The sequence below is a fragment of the Leucopleurus acutus genome (genome assembly GCF_964270905.1).
Source record: "Leucopleurus acutus genome assembly, chromosome: 8".
Classification (NCBI taxonomy): domain Eukaryota; kingdom Metazoa; phylum Chordata; class Mammalia; order Artiodactyla; family Delphinidae; genus Leucopleurus; species Leucopleurus acutus.
The window spans coordinates 60,704,294-60,724,741 of NC_139151.1; the positions used below are offsets into that span (position 1 = coordinate 60,704,294).

Sequence of the window (20,448 nt, forward strand, 5' to 3'; positions counted from 1 at the left end):
ACTGTCATGTTATCTGCAAATAGTGACAGTTTTACTTCTCTTCCAATTTGGATGCCTTTTACTTCTTGTCTGATTGCTGAAGCTAGGACTTCCAATACTATGTTAAATAGAAATGGTGAGAGTGGCCATCCTTGTCTTCCTGATTTTAGATGAAAACTTATCAGTTTTTCACCATTGAGTATGATGTTAGCTGTGCGTTTGCATAAATGGTCTTTATCATGTTGAAATATGGTCTCTCTATACCCACTTTGTTGAGAGTTTTTATCATGAATCGGTGTTGAATTTTGACAGATGCTTTTCCTGCATCTATTGAGATGATCATGTGATTTATATGTGTTTTGTTAATGTGTATTACATTGATTTTTTGTGGATATTGAACCATCCTCGCATCCCTGGAATAAATTCCACTTGATCATGGTGTATGATCCTTTTTATATATTGTTGAATTTGGCTTGCTAATATTTTCTTAAGGATATTTGCATCTATAGTCATCAGAGATAGTACCCTATAATTTTCTTTCTCCCCTCCTCCCCCTCCTCCCCCTCCTTCTCCTCCTTCCCCTCCTCCCCCTTCCCCTCCTTCTCCTCTCCCTCCCCCTCCCCTTTATCCTCCTCCTCCTTCTTCTTCTTTTTTGGTAGTGTCTTTGTGTGGTTTGGTATCAGGGTAATGGTGGCCTGATATAATGGATTTGGGAGTGATCCCTCCTCTTCAATTTTTTTGAATAGTTTGAGAATGATAGGTATTAAAAACTCTTCTTTATATGTTTGGCAGAATTCCCCTGTAAAGATGTCTGGTCCTGGACTTCTGTTTTTTTGGGAGGTTTTTGACTACTGATCCAATTTCAATACTAGTAATTGGTCTGTTCACATTACATATTTTTTTCCTAATTCAGTCTTAAAAGATTGTATGTTTGTAGCAATGCATCCATTTCTTCTAAGTTGTCCATTTTGGGGGAATATAACTGTTCATAGTATTCTTATGATTGTATTTCTGTGATATTGGTTGTAATTTCTCCTCTTTCATTTCTTATTTTGTTTATTTGGGTACTCTTATCATTTTTCTTAATGAGGCAGGCTAAAGGCTTATCAATTTTTTTTTTGATCCCAAATGGTCATCAAATTTTATTGCATATTTTCCTCATCTTTTTTTTTTTTTAACATCTTTATTGGGGTATAATTGCTTTACAATGGTGTGTTAGTTTCTGCTTTATAACAAAGTGAATCAGTCATACATAAACATATGTTCCCATATGTCTTCCCTCTTGCGTCTCCCTCCCTCCAACCCTCCATATCCCACCCCTCCGGGCTGTCACAGAGCACCGAGCCAATATCCCTGTGCCATGCGGCTGCTTCCCACTAGCTATCTACCTTACGTTTGTTAGTGTGTGTATGTCCATGACTCTCTCTCGCCCTGTCACAGCTCACCCTTCCCCCTCCCCATATCCTCAAGCCCGTTCCCCAGTAGGTCTGTGTCTTTATTCCTGTCTTACCCCTAGGTTCTTCATGACATTTTTTTTTCTTCTTAAATTCCATATATATGTGTTAGCATACAGTATTTGTCTTTTTCTTTCTGACTTACTTCACTCTGTATGACAGACTCTAGGTCTATCCACCTCATTACAAATAGCTCAATTTCGTTTCTTTTTATGGCTGAGTAATATTCCATTGTATATATGAGCCACATCTTTTTTTTTTTTTAACATCTTTATTGGGGTATAATTGCTTTACAATGGTGTGTTAGTTTCTGCTTTATAACAAAGTGAATCAGTTATACATATACATATGTTCCCATATGTCTTCGCTCTTGCATCTCTCTCCCTCCCACCCTCCCTATCCCACCCCTCCAGGCTGTCACAAAGCACCGAGCCAATATCCCTGTGCCATGCGGCTGCTTCCCACTAGCTATCTACCTTACGTTTGTTAGTGTGTATATGTCCATGACTCTCTCTCGCCCTGTCACAGCTCACCCTTCTCCCTCCCCATATCCTCAAGTCCGTTCTCCAGTAGGTCTGCATCTTTATTCCTTTCTTACCCCTAGGTTCTTCATGACATTTTTTTCCCTTAAATTCCATATATATGTGTTAGGATATGGTATTCGTCTTTCTCTTTCTGACTTACTTCACTCTGTATGACAGACTCTAGGTCTATCCACCTCATTACAAATAGCTCAATTTCGTTTCTTTTTATGGCGGAGTAATATTCCATTGTATATATGTGCCACATCTTCTTTAACCATTCATCCGATGATGGGCACTTAGGTTGTTTCCATCTCTGGGCTACTGTAAATAGAGCTGCAATGAATATTTTGGTACATGACTCTTTTTGAATTTTGGTTTTCTCAGGGTATATGCCCAGTGGTGGGATTGCTGGGTCATATGGTAGTTCTATTTGTAGTTTTTTAAGGAACCTCCATACTGTTCTCCATAGTGGCTGAACCAATTCACATTCCCACCAGCAGTGCAAGAGTGTTCCCTTTTCTCCACACCCTCTCCAGCATTTATTGTTTCTAGATTTTTTGATGATGGCCATTCTGACTGGTGTGAGATGATATCTCATTGTAGTTTTGATTTGCATTTCTCTAATGATTAATGATGTTGAGCATTCTTTCATGTGTTTGTTGGCAATCTGTATATCTTCTTTGGAGAAATGTCTATTTAGGTCTTCTGCCCATTTTTGGATTGGGTTGTTTGTTTTTTTGTTATTGAGCTGCATGGACTCGTAAATTTTTCAGATTAATCCTTTGTCAGTTACTTCATTTGCAAATATTTTCTCCCATTCTGAGGGTTGTCTTTTGGTCTTGTTTATGGTTTCCTTTGCTGTACAAGAGCTTTTAAGTTTCATTAGGTCCCATTTGTTTATTTTTGTTTTTATTTCCATTTCTCTAGGAGGTGGGTCAAAAAGGATCTTGCTGTGATTTATGTCATAGAGTGTTCTGCCTATGTTTTCCTCTAAGAGTTTGATAGTTTCTGGCCTTACATTTAGGTCTTTAATCCATTTTGAGCTTATTTTTGTATATGGTGTTAGGGAGTGATCTAATCTCATACTTTTAAATGTATCTGTCCAGTTTTCCCAGCACCACTTATTGAAGAGGCTGTCCTTTCTCCACTGTACATGCCTGCCCCCTTTATCAAAGATAAGGTGTCCATATGTGCGTGGGTTTATCTCTGGGCTTTCTATCCTGTTCCATTGATCTATCTTTCTGTTTTTGTGCCAGTACCATACTGTCTTGATTACTGTAGCTTTCTAGTATAGTCTGAAGTCAGGGAGCCTGATTGCTCCAGCTCCTTTTTTCGTTCTCGAGATTGCTTTGGCTATTCGGGGTCTTTTGTGTTTCCATACAAATTGCGAAATTTTTTGTTCTAGTTCTCGGAAAAATGCCAGTGGTAGTTTGATAGGGATTGCATTGAATCTATAGATTGCTTTGGGTAGTAGAGTCACTTTCACAATGTTGATTCTTCCAATCCAAGAACATGGTATATCTCTCCGTCTATTTGTATCATCTTTAATTTCTTTCATCAGTGTCTTATAATTTTCTGCATACAGGTCTTTTGTCTCCTTAGGTAGGTTTATTCCTAGATATTTTATTCTTTTTGTTGCAATGGTAAATGGGAGTGTTTTCTTGATTTCACTTTCAGATTTTTCATCATTAGTGTATAGGAATGCCAGAGATTTCTGTGCATTAATTTTGTATCCTGCTACTTTACCAAATTCATTGATTAGCTCTAGTAGTTTTCTGATAGCATCTTTAGGATTCTCTATGTATAGTATCATGTCATCTGCAAACAGTGACAGCTTTACTTCTTCTTTTCCGATTTGGATTCCTTTTATTTCCTTTTCTTCTCTAATTGCTGGGGCTAAAACTTCCAAAACTATGTTGAATAAGAGTGGTGAGCGTGGGCAACCTTGTCTTGTTCCTGATCTTAGTGGAAATGCTTTCAGTTTTTCACCATTGAGGATGATGTTGGCTGTGGGCTTGTCATATATGGCCTTTATTATGTTGAGGAAAGTTCCCTCTATGCCTACTTTCTGCAGAGTTTTTATCATAAATGGGTGTTGAATTTTGTCAAAAGCTTTCTCTGCATCTATTGAGATGATCATATGGTTTTTCTCCTTCAATTTGTTTATATGGTTTATCACATTGATAGATTTGCATATATTGAAGAATCCTTGCATTCCTGGAATAAACCCCACTTGATCATGGTGTATGATCCTTTTAATGTGCTGTTGGATTCTGATTGCTAGTATTTTGTTGAGGATTTTTGCATCTATGTTCATCTCTGATATTGGCCTGTAGTTTTCTTTCTTTGTGACATCCTTGTCTGGTTTTGGTATCAAGGTGATGGCGGCCTCGTAGAAGGAATTTGGGAGTGTTCCTCCCTCTGCTATATTTTGGAAGAGTTTGAAGGATAGGTGTTAGCTCTTCTCTAAATGTTTGATAGAATTCGCCTGTGAAGCCTTCTGGTCCTGGGCTTTTGTTTGTTGGAAGATTTTCAATCACAGTTTCAATTTCAGTGCTTGTGATTGGTCTGTTCATATTTTCTATTTCTTCCTGATTCAGTCTTGGCAGGTTGTGCATTTCTAAGAATTTGTCCATTTCTTCCAGGTTGTCCATTTTATTGGCATAGAGTTGCTTGTAGTAATCTCTCATGATCTTTTTTATTTCTGCAGTGTCAGTTGTTACTTCTCCTTTTTCATTTCTAATTCTATTGATTTGAGTCTTCTCCCTTTTTTTCTTGATGAGTCTGGCTAGTGGTTTATCTATTTTGTTTATCTTCTCAAAGAACCAGCTTTTAGTTTTATTGATCTTTGCTATTGTTTTCTTCATTTCTTTTTCATTTATTTCTGATCTGATTTTTATGATTTTTTTCCTTCTGCTAGCTTTGGGGTTTTTTTGTTCTTCTTTCTCTAATTGCTTTAGGTGCAAGGTTAGGTTGTTTATTCGAGATGTTTCCTGCTTCTTAAGGTGGGCTTGTATTGCTATAAACTTCCCCCTTAGAACTGCTTTTGCTGTATCCCATAGGTTTTGGGTCATTGTGTCTCCATTGTCATTCGTTTCTAGGTATTTTTTTTATTTCCTCTTTGATTTCTTCAGTGATCACTTCATTATTAAGTAGTGTATTGTTTAGCCTCCATGTGTTTGTATTTTTTACAGATTTTTTCCTGTAATTGATATCTAGTCTCATGGCGTTGTGGTCGGAAAAGATACTTGATACAATTTCAATTTTCTTAAATTTACCAAGGCTTGATTTGTGACCCAAGATATGATCTATCCTGGAGAATGTTCCATGAGCACTTGAGAAAAATGTGTATTCTGTTGTTTTTGGATGGAGTGTCCTGTAGATATCAATTAAGTCCATCTTGTTTAATGTATCATTTAAAGCTTGTGTTTCCTTATTTATTTTCATTTTGGATGATCTGTCCATGGGTGAAAGTGGGGTGTTAAAGTCCCCTACTATGAATGTGTTACTGTCGATTTCCCCTTTTATGGCTGTTAGTATTTGCCTTATGTATTGAGGTGCTCCTATGTTGGGTCCATAAATATTTACAATTGTTGTATCTTCTTCTTGGATCGATCCCTTGATCATTATGTAGTGTCCTTCTTTGTCTCTTCTAATAGTCCTTATTTTAAAGTCTATTTTGTCTGCTATGAGAATTGCTACTCCAGGTTTCTTTTGGTTTCCATTTGCATGGAATATCTTTTTCCATCCCCTTACTTTCAGTCTGTATGTGTCTCTAGGTCTGAAGTGGGTGTCTTGTAGACAGCATATATAAGGGTCTTGTTTTTGTATCCATTCAGCCAATCTGTGTCTTTTGGTGGGAGCATTTAGTCCATTTACATTTAAGGTAATTATCAATATGTATGTTCCTATTCCCATTTTCTTAATTGTTTTGGGTTCGTTATTATAGGTCTTTTCCTTCTCTTGTGTTTGTTGTCTAGAGAAGTTCCTTTAGCATTTGTTGTAAAGCTGGTTTGGTGGTGCTGAACTCTCTCAGCTTTTGCTTGTCTGTAAAGGTTTTAATTTCTCCATCAAATCTGAATGAGATCCTTGCTGGGTAGAGTAGTCTTGGTTGCAGGTTTTTCCCTTTCATCACTTTCAGTATGTCCTGCCACTCCCTTCTGGCTTGTAGGGTTTCTGCTTAGAGATCAGCTGTTAACCTTATGGGGTTTCCCTTGTGTGTTATTTGTTGTTTTTCCCTTGCTGCTTTTAATATGCTTTCTTTGTATTTAATTTTTGACAGTTTGATTAATATGTGTCTTGGCATATTTCTCCTTGGATTTATCCTGTATGGGACTCTCTGTGCTTCCTGGACTTGATTAACTATTTCCTTTCCCATATTAGGGAAGTTTTCAACTATAATCTCTTCAAATATTTTCTCAGTCCCTTTCTTTTTCTCTTCTTCTTCTGGAACCCCTATAATTCGAATGTTGGTGCATTTAATGTTGTCCCAGAGGTCTCTGAGACTGTCCTCAGTTCTTTTCATTCTTTTTTCTTTATTCTGCTCTGCAGTAGTTATTTCCACTATTTTATCTTCCAGGTCACTTATCCATTCTTCTGCCTCAGTTATTCTGCTATTGATCCCTTCTAGAGTACTTTTAATTTCATTTATTGTGTTGTTCATCACTGCTTGTTTTATCTTTATTTCTTCTAGGTCCTTGTTAACTGTTTCTTGCATTTTGTCCATTCTATTTCCAAGATTTTGGATCATCCTTACTATCATTATTCTGAATTCTTTTTCAGGTAGACTGCCTATTTCCTCTTCATTTGTTAGGTCTGGTGGGTTTTTATCTTGCTCCTTCATCTGCTGTGTGTTTTTCTGTCTTCTCATTTTGCTTATCTTACTGTGTTTGGGGTCTCCTTTTTGCAGGCTGCAGGTTTGTAGTTCCCGCTGTTTTTGATGTCTGTCTCCAGTGGCTAAGGTTGGTTCAGTGGGTTGTGTAAGCTTCCTGGTGGAGGAGACTAGTGCCTGTGTTGTGGTGGATGAGGCTGGATCTTGTCTCTCTAGTGGGCAGGTTCACGTCTCGTGGTGTGTTTTGGGGTGTCTGTGGCCTTATTATGATTTTAGGCAGCCTCTCTGCTAATGGGTGGAGTTATGTTCCTGTTTTGCTAGTTGTTTGGCATAGGTTGTCCAGCACTGTAGCTTGCTGGTCGTTGAGTGAAGCTGGGTGCTGGTGTTAAGATGGAGATCTCTGGGAGATTTTTGCCGTTTGATATTATGTGGAGCTGGGAGGTCTCTTGTTGACCAGTGTCCTGAAGTTGGCTCTCCCACCTCAGAGGCAGAGCCCTGACTCCTGGCTGGAGCACCAAGAGCCTTTCATCCACACGGCTCAGAATAAAAGGGAGAAAAACTAGAGAGAATTAGTAGAAGTATGAAGAAAGAAAGAAAGAAAGGAGGGAAGGAAGGAAGGAAGAAAGAAAGAAAGAAAGAAGCAAAGAAGGAAAGAAGGCAAGAAGGAAAGAAAGGAGGGAGGGAGGAAGGAAGGAAGGAGGGAAGGAAGGAAAAAAGGCAGAAAGAAAGAAGATATAGTAAAATAAAATAAAGTATAATAAAGTTATTGAATTAAAAAATATTTAGAAAAAAAAGGGACGGATAGAACCTTAGGACAAATGTTGGAAGCAAAGCTATACAGACAAAATCTTACACAGAAACATACACATATACCCTCACAAAAAGAGGTAAAGGGGAAAAAATCATAAATCTTGCTCTGAGACCACCTCCTCAATTTGGGATGATTCGTTGTCTAAAGGAAGGAAGGAAAGAAAGAAAGAAAGAAAGAAAGAAAAGGTAAAGTATAATAAAGTTATTAAAATTAATTAAGAAAAAAATTTTAAAAAAAACCATGGACGGATAGAACCCTAGGACAAATGGTGGAAGCAAAACTATACAGACAAGATCTCACACAGAAGCATACACATACACATTCACAAAAAGAGGAAAAGGGGAAAAAAATCATAGATCTTGCTCTCGAAGCGCACCTCCTCAATTTGGGATGACTCATTGTCTATTCATGTATTCCACAGATGCAGGGTACATCAAGTTGATTGTGGAGCTTTAATCGCTGTTTCTGAGGCTGCTGGGATAGATTTCCCTTTCTCTTCTTTTTTCTCACAGCTCACAGGGGCTCAGCTTTGGATTTGGCCCTGCCTCTGCGTGTAGGTCGCTGGAGGGCGTCTGTTTTTTGCTCAGACAGGATGGGGTTAAAGGAGCCGCTGATTCGGGGGCTCTGGCGCACTCACGCCAGGGGGAAGGGAGGGGCACGAAGTGCGGGGCGGGGGGGAGGGAGGGGCATGAAGTGCGGGGCGGGCCTGCAGCGGCAGATGCCGGAGTGATGTTGCACCAGCCTGAGGCCTGCCGTGCGTTCTCCCGGGGAAGTTGTTCCTGGATTCCGGGAACCTGGCAGTGGAGGGCTGCACAGGCTCCGTGGAAGAGGGGTGTGGATAGTGACCTGTGCTCGCACACAGGCTTCTTGGTGGCGGCAGCAGCAGCCTTAGTGTCTCCCGCCCGTCCCTGGGGTCCGTGCTTTTAGCCGCGGCTCGCGCCCGTCTCTGGGGTCCGCGCTTTTAGCCGCGGCTTGCGCCCGTCTCTGGAGATCCTTTAAGCAGCACCCTTAAACCCCTCTCCTTGCGCACCAGGAAACAAAGAGGGAAGAAGAGTCTCTTGCCTCTTTGGCAGGTCCAGACTTTTCCCCGGACTCCCTCCTGGCTAGCCATGGTCCACTAACCCCTTCAGGCTATGTTCAAGCCGCCAACCCCAGTCCTCTCCCTGTGCTCCGACCGAAACCTGCTTATGTTTTTGTCTAAGAGTTTTACAGTATCTGGTCTTACATTTAGATCTTTAATCCATTTTGAGTTTATTTTTGTGTATGGTATTTGAGAATGTTCTAATTTCATTCCTTTACATGTAGCTGTCCAGTTTCCCCAGCAACGCTTATTGAAGAGACTGTCTTTTCTCCACTGTATAGTCTTGCCTCCTTTGTCATAGATTAATTGACCACAAGTGCATGGGTTTATTTCTGGGCTTTGTATCCTGTTCCATTGATCTATATTTCTGTTTTTGTGCCAGTACCATACTGTCTTGATTACTGAAGCTTTGTAGTATAGTCTGAAGTCAGGGAGCCTGATTCCTCCAGCTCTGTTTTTCATTCTCAAGAGTGCTTTGGCTATTTGGGGTCTTTTGTGTTTCCATACAAATTGTAAAATTTTTTGTTCTAATTCTGTGAAAAATGTCATTGGTAATTTGATAGGGATTGCATTGAACCTGTAGATTGCTTTGGGTAGTATAGTCATTTTCACAATATTGATCCTTCCAATTCAAGGACATGGTATCTCTCTCCATCTATTTGTGTCATTTTTGATTCCTTTCATCAGTATCTTATAGTTTTCTTTTGCCTCCTTAGGTAAGTTTTTTCCTAGGTATTTTATTCTTTTTGTTGCAATGGTAAATGTGATTATTTCCTTAAGTTCTCTTTCTGATTTTGTGTTGTTAGTTTACAGGAATGCAAGAGATTTCTGTGAATTAATTTTGTATCCTGCAACTTTACCAAATTCATTGATTAGCTCTAGTAGCTTTCTGGTTGCATCTTTAGGATTTTCTATGTATAGTATCATACCATCTGCAAACAGTGACAGTTTTGCTTCTTTTCAAATTTGGATTCCTTTTATTTCTTTTTCTTCTCTGATTGCTATGACTAGGACTTCCAAAATTATGTTGAATAATAGTGGCGAGAGTGGACACCCTTGTCTTGTTCCTGGTCTTTCATTTTTTCACCATTGAGAATGAAGTTTGCTGTGGGTTTGTTGTATATGGCCTTTATTATGTTGAGGTAGTTTCCTTCTATTCCCATTTTCTGGAGAGTTTTTATCATAAACGGGTATTGAATTTTGTTAAAAGTTTTTCTGTGTCTATTGAGATTATCATATGGTTTTTATTCAGTTAATATGGTGTATCATATTGATTTGTGTATATCGAAGAATCCTTGCATCCCTTGAATAAATCCCACTTGATCACAGACTGTGATCTTTTTAATCTGTTTTTGGATTCTGTTTGCTAGTATTTTGTTGATGATTTTTGCCTCTATGTTCATTAGTGATATTGGTCTGTAATTTTCTTTTTTAGTGATATCTTTGGTTTTGGTATCAGGGTGATGGTGGCCTCATAGAATGATCTTGGGTGTACTCCTCCCTTGGCAATTTTTTGGAAGAGTTTGACAAGGATTGGTGTTAGCTCTTCTCTAAATGTTTGATAGAATTCTCCTGTGAAGCCATCTGGTTCTGGACTTTTGTTTGGAAGTTTTTTAATCAAAGTGTCAATTTAATTACTTGTGATTGGTCTGTTCATATTTTTAATTTTTTCCTGGTTCAGTCTTGGAAGGTTGTACCTTTCTAAGAATTTGTCCATTTCTTCCAGGTTGTCCATTTTATTGGCATATAGTTGCTTGTAGTAGAGCACAGAATTTGAGAGAGTATCCTAGATTATTCTGGTGGGCCAATCTAAATCCTGAAAAGCAGAGAACCTTTCCTGGTTGGGTCAGAGAAATGAGACATTGCTGAAGTTGAACATGGTAGAAGAGGACTACAAGCCAAGGAAAGCAGGTGGCCTCTAGATACTGCAAAAAGCAAGGAAATGAATTCTCCACCAGAGCCTCCAGAAGGAAAGCAGCCCTACCCATGCCTTGATTTTTACCTCAGTGAAACTCATGTTGGATTTCTAACCTAACTGAAGAACTGTAAGAAAATTAATTAGTGCTGCTTTAAGCCACTCCCTAAGTTTGTGCTAACTTGTTATAGCAGTAATAGAAAAATAATGCAGCGTGTTACAGGAAAAGACTTCTGAGTTCACAGCATTGTTAGCAGTAATCATAGGGAGAAAAATCTTCATATTTTTTGTTTATCTTTAAAGAAGGTAAAATTTTACCAGGTGAGAATGTGTGTTAGGTGCATCCATTTATACCTCTGCATTTACTGCTCCTTAATTCAGTTGTGGAGAAGAATCAATTTCATACTGTAGATTTTTTGCTTACCTTTCATGGAAGAAAATTGTCCAGCTATTATTACCTTTTAAATTTGTCAAGGATTGGACATATAAAAACCAGAATTGCCTTTAATGTCCATATTACTACCAGCAATATCTTTGAGGCAATATAGGCTTTTTCTAACATGTACCTCAAATTTTCTAACCTCTACTCATTTCCCAGTTCCAAATCCACTTATATATTTTAGCTATTTGTTACATCAGCATCTCACTTAGCACTGAGAACCTTTATCCCTGGAAGGTCACAAGCTCTCCAAAATTCTAAGCATTTAGTCAGAGGCTGGACACCACCTGTCAGAGTGACTAAGGAAGGATTCTCATATCAGATGGAATGTTAAGACCTGAGAGAGGACTGAGTAGATAATTAACCAAATTCTCATGGACTCAAGGTAGAAACTAAGATTCTCAGTCTTCTCTTAAGTAATCGAACTTGGAAACATCTTTGTTTTCAGGTGATGTCACCAAGAGGAGAGTTGGTTAAGCCTTTATGAAGCCCGTATCATTAATGAGGACTCTGTGAAGAAAGAGCAAAGTCAGCAGTTTGAGTCCAAGGACTCAGACCCTTGAGCATTTTGGGACATTCTTTAGTTTTTTCATTTTAGCAGGAAGGGCCTAAACAAGGAGACTCTGGAAGCCCTTTACTTCTTATTATATCACCATCCCCACTCCAGCATTCAACATGTCCCACTCTTTCTCCACCTGTCCCTCACTTTCCATTTACACATCTTTTCTCAGGAATAATCCTAAGACTCGTTCACAAATCTGCTTGGTCTTGACCCCATAGATGATTGGATTGACCATGGGTGTGAAGAGCAGATAGAAATTGGCAAGGAATATGTGCACAGGTGGGGCAGCCCGACAAGCCACATGGTGCATCACTGAGGAGATGACCACAGGTGTGTAAAAGGCTAAACTGGCACCTATATGGGACATGTATGTCCCCAAAACATTGTAATGGGCCTCCTGAGCGACGAGCTATAGAACTGCCCAAAGGATGAAGATATAAGACAGGATAATAAAGAGCAGGTCCAATACCACTATGAACATGGCCATAGCAACGCCATAGATATTGTTGAAGTGAGTGTCCCCACAGGCCAACCTTACCACAGCCATGTGCTCACAGTAGCAGTGGGCAATCACTGGACTTCAGCAGTGGTGGAAGCGTCTGAGCAGAAAGGGGAGTAGAGTCATTATTGTCACAGACTGAGTCACAGCAGCCATGCCAATCTTGGTGCTAAGTGATCTAGTAAGGTGTAGTGCAGTGGCTTGCAGATGGCCACGAAGTGATCAAAGGCCCTTGCCAGCAGCACTGCTGACTCTATGACAGTGAAGGAGTGGAGAAAGAACATCTGGACCAGGCAGGCGTAGAAGTTGATCTCTCAGTCCCTGAACCAGAATATGGCAAGCATTTTAGGCAGTGCTGAAGAAGAAAGGACCAGATCAATGGTTGCCAACATGGCCAGGAAGAGGTACATGACTTCATGAAGGGCTACATTAACCAGGATAATAAAAAAAAGTGTGTAGTTTCCCAGCAGGACCAGAGTATAGGCAAAGCAGAAGGGAATGGAGATCCAGATATGCGAGTGCTCCAAACCTGGAATTCCTACCAACAGGAAGGAGCTTGGATGGGTTGAGGTAATACTGGCTCCTGGAAATTCTTCTTGTTGATTTTCTTAGGCTCCTTAACCTTGGGAGAGTATTCAGGGCATATAGGATTAGAGAGATCAAGCTATGACATCCCGCCTTGGAGGATTAATTCTTGATCCTGGTCCTAGTCTTTAAATAAAATCAGCTAGTCTTGAAAGATGTGAAGAAACATAATTCAGGTTTCCTGCCCACACAGAACTTTGTGTTTTATTGAGTAGGTAGTATTTTAAATAGCAACAGAACTGATACCACACAACAGCTTTCATAAAAGAATGCAGAGAAGGTAGTGTTTTGTGTTCTTAATGATGACAGGATTGTACTGATAAAAGAAGTGAAATGTATTTAAATTAACTGCTTTAGAAGACATATTTTTACCATACTACCTGCCAAACAAAATTCCCAACCACATAAGTAAATATTCTGTCTTAATCTCTGGCTTGGGTGCCTATATAAATCAAATAAACTGCAATTTCTAGTGCCCCAATTAATCACACAATGTTTATTTTCTCTAGAACTGTGCAATTGGATATGGTTACCACTGGTCACATGTGTCTATTTCTGTTAATTAAAATTAAATTAAAAATTCAATACCCCAGTCACACAAAACGCTTTAAGCGTTCAATAGCCACATGTGACTACTGGCTACCAAATTGTACTTTTCAGATACAGAAAATTTCCATCCTTGCAGAAAGTTCATTGGAGGGAACTGTTCTGGTATGTATGTTCCAGGTGTTCTCAACACCCAGAAACCTCTAAATACAGCCCTGCCTGCCCCTTACTGAGAAAATCAGGAGCCTCATCTTTTGTCTCTCCTTCATCTAAATTCATGGTAACCTCTCTATTCATGGAGCTCTACCTCCACCCATCTTCCAGCACCTTCATTTTCATCAAGAAGAACTCTCATATTTAGCAGGACTGACCTCTTAATTCCATGCAAAATATGCTTATTCTCAACAATCTTTAATCTCCACACCCCCGCCCTCATTTTTCTCCTTTCTTCTGTTAAATTATTAAACACTGAAGTTGCCCCGTTTTTATCCAAGTACTCTTCTCTACTTTTACAGGATCAACTTAATGAAGCTCTTCTGAGTATTAAATGAAATAATGTATTCAAACACCAAGGTCCATGAACAAAACAAGCACTAAAAAATTTATTAGTCTCTTTTTTCAATAGGAAAAAATTGAGTTTGGAAAATTAAGTAATATCTCTAAAATACCATAGCTAGTAGTATCAGGTAGCCAATTTTGTGTTTTAGGACTTTCCAAATCCAGTGTCCTAAAAATTGTGCCTTACTGTTTTCACCAAAACACCCAGAAGCAACATACATCAGCATATCCAGATTGGAAATAGACTAACTTATTTCCATGTGGTATGGGAAAATTTTAGAATCTGATTTCTTGGCTCAAGTCATGACCACCACTTATTCTAGATGCATGACCTTGTATAATACAAATCCATCTCTGTAAATAGGGAACTTCACTGCCCTACCTTTATCTGAGAGTTGTAGGGAGAGTAAGTTCAATTATGTATAAAATCTTTGTATAATTATTTACTGTTTACACAGCCTTAATTTTCATTTATGTTACTATATCTTAATAGAATTCTGATGTTTTTTAAAAAAAGTCATTGTTGATTAATACCTACATAATCCTTCCTTCCATGATCTTATATCCTCCTCCAAATTTCTGCTTCTCTTCACATAAAAATATCAAGAAGTACTTCTGTATTCAGTCAACTCTCTCAAATCTCATTTGGAAATGATACGTTGCAAATTGTACTGAAATTGCTCTTACCGGGGCCAGAAATGACCTTCATATGGTGGTACCATGGGCACTTACCTGCATTCATTTATCTCTACTTTATAGCAGATTTTATTTGAATTGACCACGGTCCTCTTAAAATACTTTCTTAGCTCCCATAATATATCCACTCCTCACCTCCCTGACTTCTCTTTTTAGTTTCCTACTTCTGACCTTCCTCTAAATGTGCAATTTGTTCAGGTATTAAGCTTGAACTCTGTTCAATTTTTTTAAAAACATCTTTATTGGAGTATAATTGCTTTACAATGGTGTGTTAGTTTCTGCTATATAACAAAGTGAATCAGCTATACATATACATTTAACTCCATTTCTCATCCCTCTTGTATCTCCCTCACACCCTCCCTATCCCACCCCTCTGGGTGGACACAAAGCACCAAGCTGATGTACCTGTGCCATGTGGCTGCTTCCCACTAGCTATCTGTTTTACGTTTGGTAGTGTATATATGTTCATGCCACTCTCTCACTTCGTCCCAGCTTACACTTCCCGCTCCCCATGTCTTTAAGTCCATTCTCTACATCTGTGTCTTTATTCCTGTCCTGCCCCTAGGTTCATCAGAACTTTTTTTTTAAGATTTCATATATATATATATATGTAAGCATACAGTATTTTTCTCTTTCTGATTTACTTCACTCTGTATGACAGACTCTAGGTCCATCCACCTCACTACAAATAACTCAATTTTGTTTTTTATGGCTGAGTAATATTCCATTGTATATATTGCCACATCTTCTTTATCCATTCATCTGTCAGTGGACACTTACGTTGCTTCCATGTCCTGGCTATTGTAAATAGTGCTGCGATGAACATTGTAGTACATGACTCTTTTTAAATTATGGTTTTCTCTGGGTATATGCCCAATAGTGGGATTGCTATGTCATAAGGTAGTTCCATTTTTAGTTTTTTAAGGAACCTCCATACTGTTCTCCATAGTGACTGTATCAATTTACATTCCCACCAACAGTGCAAGAGGGTTCCCTTTTCTCTACACCTTGTCCAACATTTATTGTTTGTAGATTTTCTGATGCTGCCCATTCTGACTGGTGTGAGGTGATAGCTCATTGTAGTTTTGATTTGCATTTCTCTAATTATTAGTGATGTTGAGTGTCATTACATGTGTTTGTTGGCAATCTGTATATCTTCTTTGGAGAAATGTCTATTTAGCTCTTCTGCCCATTTTTGGATTGGGTTGCTTGTTTTTTAATATTGAGCTGCATGAGCTGCTTGTATATTTTGGAGCTTAATCCTTTGTCAGTTGTTTCATATGCAAATATTTTCTCCCATTCTGAGGGTTGTCTTTTGGTCTTGTTTACAGTTTCCTTTGCTGTGTAAAAGCTTCTAAATTTTCATTAGGTCCCATTTGTATACTTTTGTTTTTATTTCCATTTCTCTATGAGGTGGGTCAAAAAGGATCTTGCTGTGATTTATGTCATGGAGTGTTCTGCCTATGTTTTCCTCTAAGAGTTTGATAGTGTCTGGCCTTACATTTAGGTGTTTAATGCATTTTGAGTTTATTTTTGTGTATGGTGTTAGGAAGCATTCTAATTTCATCCTTTTACATGTAGCTGTCCAGTTTTCCCAGCACCGCTTATTGAAGAGGCTGTCTTTTCTCCATTGTATATTCTTGCCTCATTTATCAAAGATAAGGTGACCACATGTGCACAGGTTTATCTCTGGGCTTTCTATCCTGTTCCATTGATCTGTTTTTCTGTTTTTGTGCCAGTACCATACTATCCTGATTACTGTTGCTTTGTAGTATAGTCTGAAGTCAGGGAGCCTGATTTCTCCAGCTCCATTTTTCTTTTTTTAACATCTTTATTGGAGTATAATTGCTTTACAATGGTGTGTTAGTTTCTGCATTATAACAAAGTGAATCAGTTATACATATACATATGTTCCCATATCTCTTCCCTCTTGCATCTCACTCCCACCCTCCCTATCGCACCCCTCTAGGTGGTCACAGAGCACCAAACTGATCTCGCTGTGCTATGCGGCTGCTTCCCACTAGCTATCTACCTTATGTTTGGTAGTGTATATATGTCTATGCCACTCTCTCACTTTGGCACAGCTTACCCTTCCCCCTCCCCATATCCTCAAGTCCATTCTCTAGTAAGTCTGTGTCTTTATTCCCGTCTTACCCCTAGGTTCTTCATGATATATTTTTTTCTTAGATTCCATATATATGTGTTAGCGTATGGAATTTGTCTTTCTCTTTCTGACTTACTTCACTCTGTAAGACAGACTCTAGGTCCATCCATCTCACTACAAATAACTCAATTTCGTTTCTTTTTATGGCTGAGTAATATTCCATTGTATATATGTGCCACATCTTCTTTATGCATTGATCCGATAATGGACACTTAGGTTGCTTCCATCTCCTGGCTATTGTAAATAGAGCTGCAATGAACATTTTGGTACATGACTCTTTTTGAATTATGGTTTTCTCAGGGTATATGCCCAGTAGTGGGATTGCTGGGTCATATGGTAGTTCTATTTGTAGTTTTTTAAGGAACCTCCATACTGTTCTCCATAGTGGCTGAACCAATTCACATTCCCACCAGCAGTGCAAGAGGGTTCCCTTTTCTCCACACCCTCTCCAGCATTTATTGTTTAGATTTTTTGATGATGGCCATTCTGACTGGTATGAGATGATATCTTATTGTAGTTTTGATTCGCATTTCTCTAATGATTAATGATGTTGAGCATTCTTTCATGTTTTTGTTGGCAATCTGTCTATCTTCTTTGGAGAAATGTCTATTTAGGTCTTCTGCCCATTTTTGGATTAGGTTGTTTGTTTTTTGTTATTGAGCTGCATGAGCTGCTTGTATGTTTTGGAGATTAATCCTTTGTCAGTTGTTTCATTTGCAACTATTTTCTCCCATTCTGAGGGTTGTCTTTTGGCCTTGTTTATGGCTTCCTTTGCTGTGCAAAAGCTTTGAAGTTTCATTAGGTCCCATTTGTTTATATTTGTTTTTATTTCCATTTCTCTAGGAGGTGGGTCAAAAAGGATCTTGCTGTGATTTATGTCATAGAGTGTTCTGCCTATGTTTTCCTCTAAGTGTTTGATAGTTTCTGGCCTTACATTTAGGTCTTTAATCCATTTTGAGCTTATTTTTGTGTATGGTGTTAGGGAGTGTTCTAATCGCATACCTTTACATGTACCTGTCCAGTTTTCCCAGCACCACTTATTGAAGAGGCTGTCCTTTCTCCACTGTACATTCCTGCTTCCTTTATCAAAGATAAGGTGACCATATGAGCATGGGTTTATCTCTGGGCTTTCTATCCTGTTCCATTGATCTATATTTCTGTTTTTGTTCCAATACTGTCTTGATTACTGTAGCTTTGTAGTATAGTCTGAAGTCAGGGAGCCTGATTCCTCCAGCTCCATATTTCTTTCTCAAGATTGCTTTGGCTATTCGGGGTCTTTTGTGTTTCCATACGAATTATGAATTTTTTTTGTTCTAGTTCTGTGATAAATGCCATTGGTAGTTTGGGAGGGATTGCATTGAATCTGTAGATTGCTTTCGGTTGTAGAAGCATTTTCACAATGTTGATTCTTCCAATCCAAGGACATGGTATAGCTCTCCATCTGTTTGTATCATTTTTAATTTCTTTCATCAGTGTCTTCTAGTTTTCTGCATAGAGGTATTTTGTCTACTTAGGTAAGTTTATTTCTAGGTATTTTATTCTTTTTGTTGCAATGGTAAATGGGAGTGTTTCCCTAATTTCTTTTTCAGATTTTTCATCATTAGTGTATAGGAATGCAAGAGATTTCTGGGCATTAATTTTGTATCCCGTTCCTTTACCAAATTCATTGATTAGCTCCAGTAGTTTTCTGGTAGCGTCTTTAGGATTCTCTCTATATAGTATCATGTCATCTGCAAACAGTGACAGCTTTACTTCTTCTTTTCTGATTTGGATTCCTTTTATTTCCTTTTCTTCTGTGATTGCTGTGGCTAAAACTTCCAAAACTATGTTGAATAGTAATGGTGAGAGTGGGCAACCTTGTCTTGTTCCTGATCTAAGTGGAAATGGTTTCAGTTCTTCACCATTGAGAATGATGCTGGCTGTGGTTTTGTCATATATATCCTTTATTATGCTGAGATAAGTTCCCTCTATGCCTACTTTCTGGAGAGATTTTATCATAAATGGGTGTTGAATTTTGTAGAAAACTTTTTCTGCATCTATTGAGATGATCATATGGTTTTTATCCTTCAGTTTGTTAATATGGTGTATCACATTGATTTATTTGTGTATACTGAAGAATCCTTGCATTCATGGGATAAACCCCACTTGATCATGGTGTATGATCCTTTTAATGTGCTGTTGGATTCTGTTTGCTAGTATTTTGTTGAGGACTTTTGCACTTATGTTCATCAGTGATTTTGGCCTGTAGTTTTCTTTCTTTCTGACATCTTTTTCTGGTTTTGACATCAGTGTGATGGTGACCTCATAGAATGAGTTTGGGAGTGTTTCCCCCTCTGCTATATTTTGGAAGAGTTTGAGAAGGATAGGTGTTAGCTCTTCTCTAAATGTTTGATAGAATTCGCCTCTGAAGCCCTCTGGTCCAAGTCTTTTGATTGTTGGAAGATTCACAGTTTCAATTTCAGTGCTTGTGATTGGTCTGTTTATATTTTCTATTTCTTCCTGGTTCACTCTCGTAATGTTGTGCTTTTCTAAGAATTTATCCATTTCTTCCAGGTTGTCAATTTTATTGGCATATAGTTGCTTGTAGTAATCTCTCATGATCCTTTGTATTTCTGCCCTGTCAGTTGTTACTTCTCCTTTTTTATTTTTAATTCTATTGATTTGAGTCTTCTCTCTTTTTTTCTTGATGAGTCTGGCTAATGGCTTATCAATTTTGTTTATCCTCTCAAATAACCAGCTTTTAGTTTTATTGATCTTTGCTATCATTTACTTTATTTCTTTTTCAGTTATTTCTGATCTGATCGTTTTGATTTCTTTCCTTCTGCTAACATTGGGGGTTTTTTTGTTCTTCTTTCTCTAGTTGCTTTAGGTGTAAGGTGGGTTGTTTATTTGAGATGTTTCTTGTTTCTTGCGGTAGGATTATATTGCTATAAAATTCCCTCTTAGAACTGCTATTGCTGCATCCCATAGGTTTTGGATCATTGTGTTTTCATTGTCTTTTGTCTCTAGGTGTTTTTTTTTTTTTTGTGTGTGTGTGTGTGGTACTCGGGCCCCTCAGTGCCGCGGCCCCTGCCCCCCCCCCATCACGGAGCACAGGCTCCGGACGCGCAGGCCCAGTGGTCACGACCCACGGGCCCAGCCGCTCTGCAGCATGTGGGATCCTCCCAGACCGGGGCATGAACCCACGTCCCCCAAACCAGCGGGCAGACCCCCAACCACTGCACCATCAGGGAAGCCCTCTTGGTATTTTTTGATTTCCCCCTTTGATTTCTTCAGTGATCTCTTGGTTATTTAGTAGTGTATTGTTTAGCCTCCAGGTGTTTGTATTTTTTTTTACAGATTATTTCCTGTAATTGATACCTAGTCTCATAATGTTGTGATTGGAAAAGTTACTTGATACAATTTCAATTTTTGAAAATTTGCCAAGGCTTGCTTTGTGACCCAAGATACGATCTGTCCTGGAGAATCTTCCATGAGCACTTGAGAAGAAAGTGTATCCTGTTGTTTTTATATGGATTGTCCTATAAATGTAATTAAATCCATCTTGTTTAATGTATCATTTAAAGCTCGTGTTTCCTTATTTATTTTAATTTTGGATGATCTGTCCATTGGTGAAAGTGGGCTTTTAAAGTCCCTTACTATGACTGTGTTACTGTTGATTTCCCCTTTTATGGCTGTTAGCATTTGCCTTATGTATTGAGGTGCTCCTATGTTGGGTGCATAAATATTTACAAATGTTTTATCTTCTTCTTGGATTGACCCCTTCATAATTGTGTAGTGTCCTTCTTTGTCTCTTGTAATAGG

At 38.6% G+C, this 20,448-nt stretch overlaps 1 pseudogene across 1 annotated transcript in view; it reads right to left on the reverse strand.

Moving 5' to 3' along the window:
* Nucleotides 1–11,747: 11,747 nt before the first annotated feature.
* LOC309965460 overlaps nucleotides 11,748–20,448 on the reverse strand; it is a 32,042-nt pseudogene continuing 23,341 nt past the window's right edge. The window contains exon 3 of the transcript in view: nucleotides 11,748–12,671. The product of the transcript in view is annotated as an uncharacterized misc_RNA (transcript). The remainder of the gene's footprint in view (nucleotides 12,672–20,448) is intronic.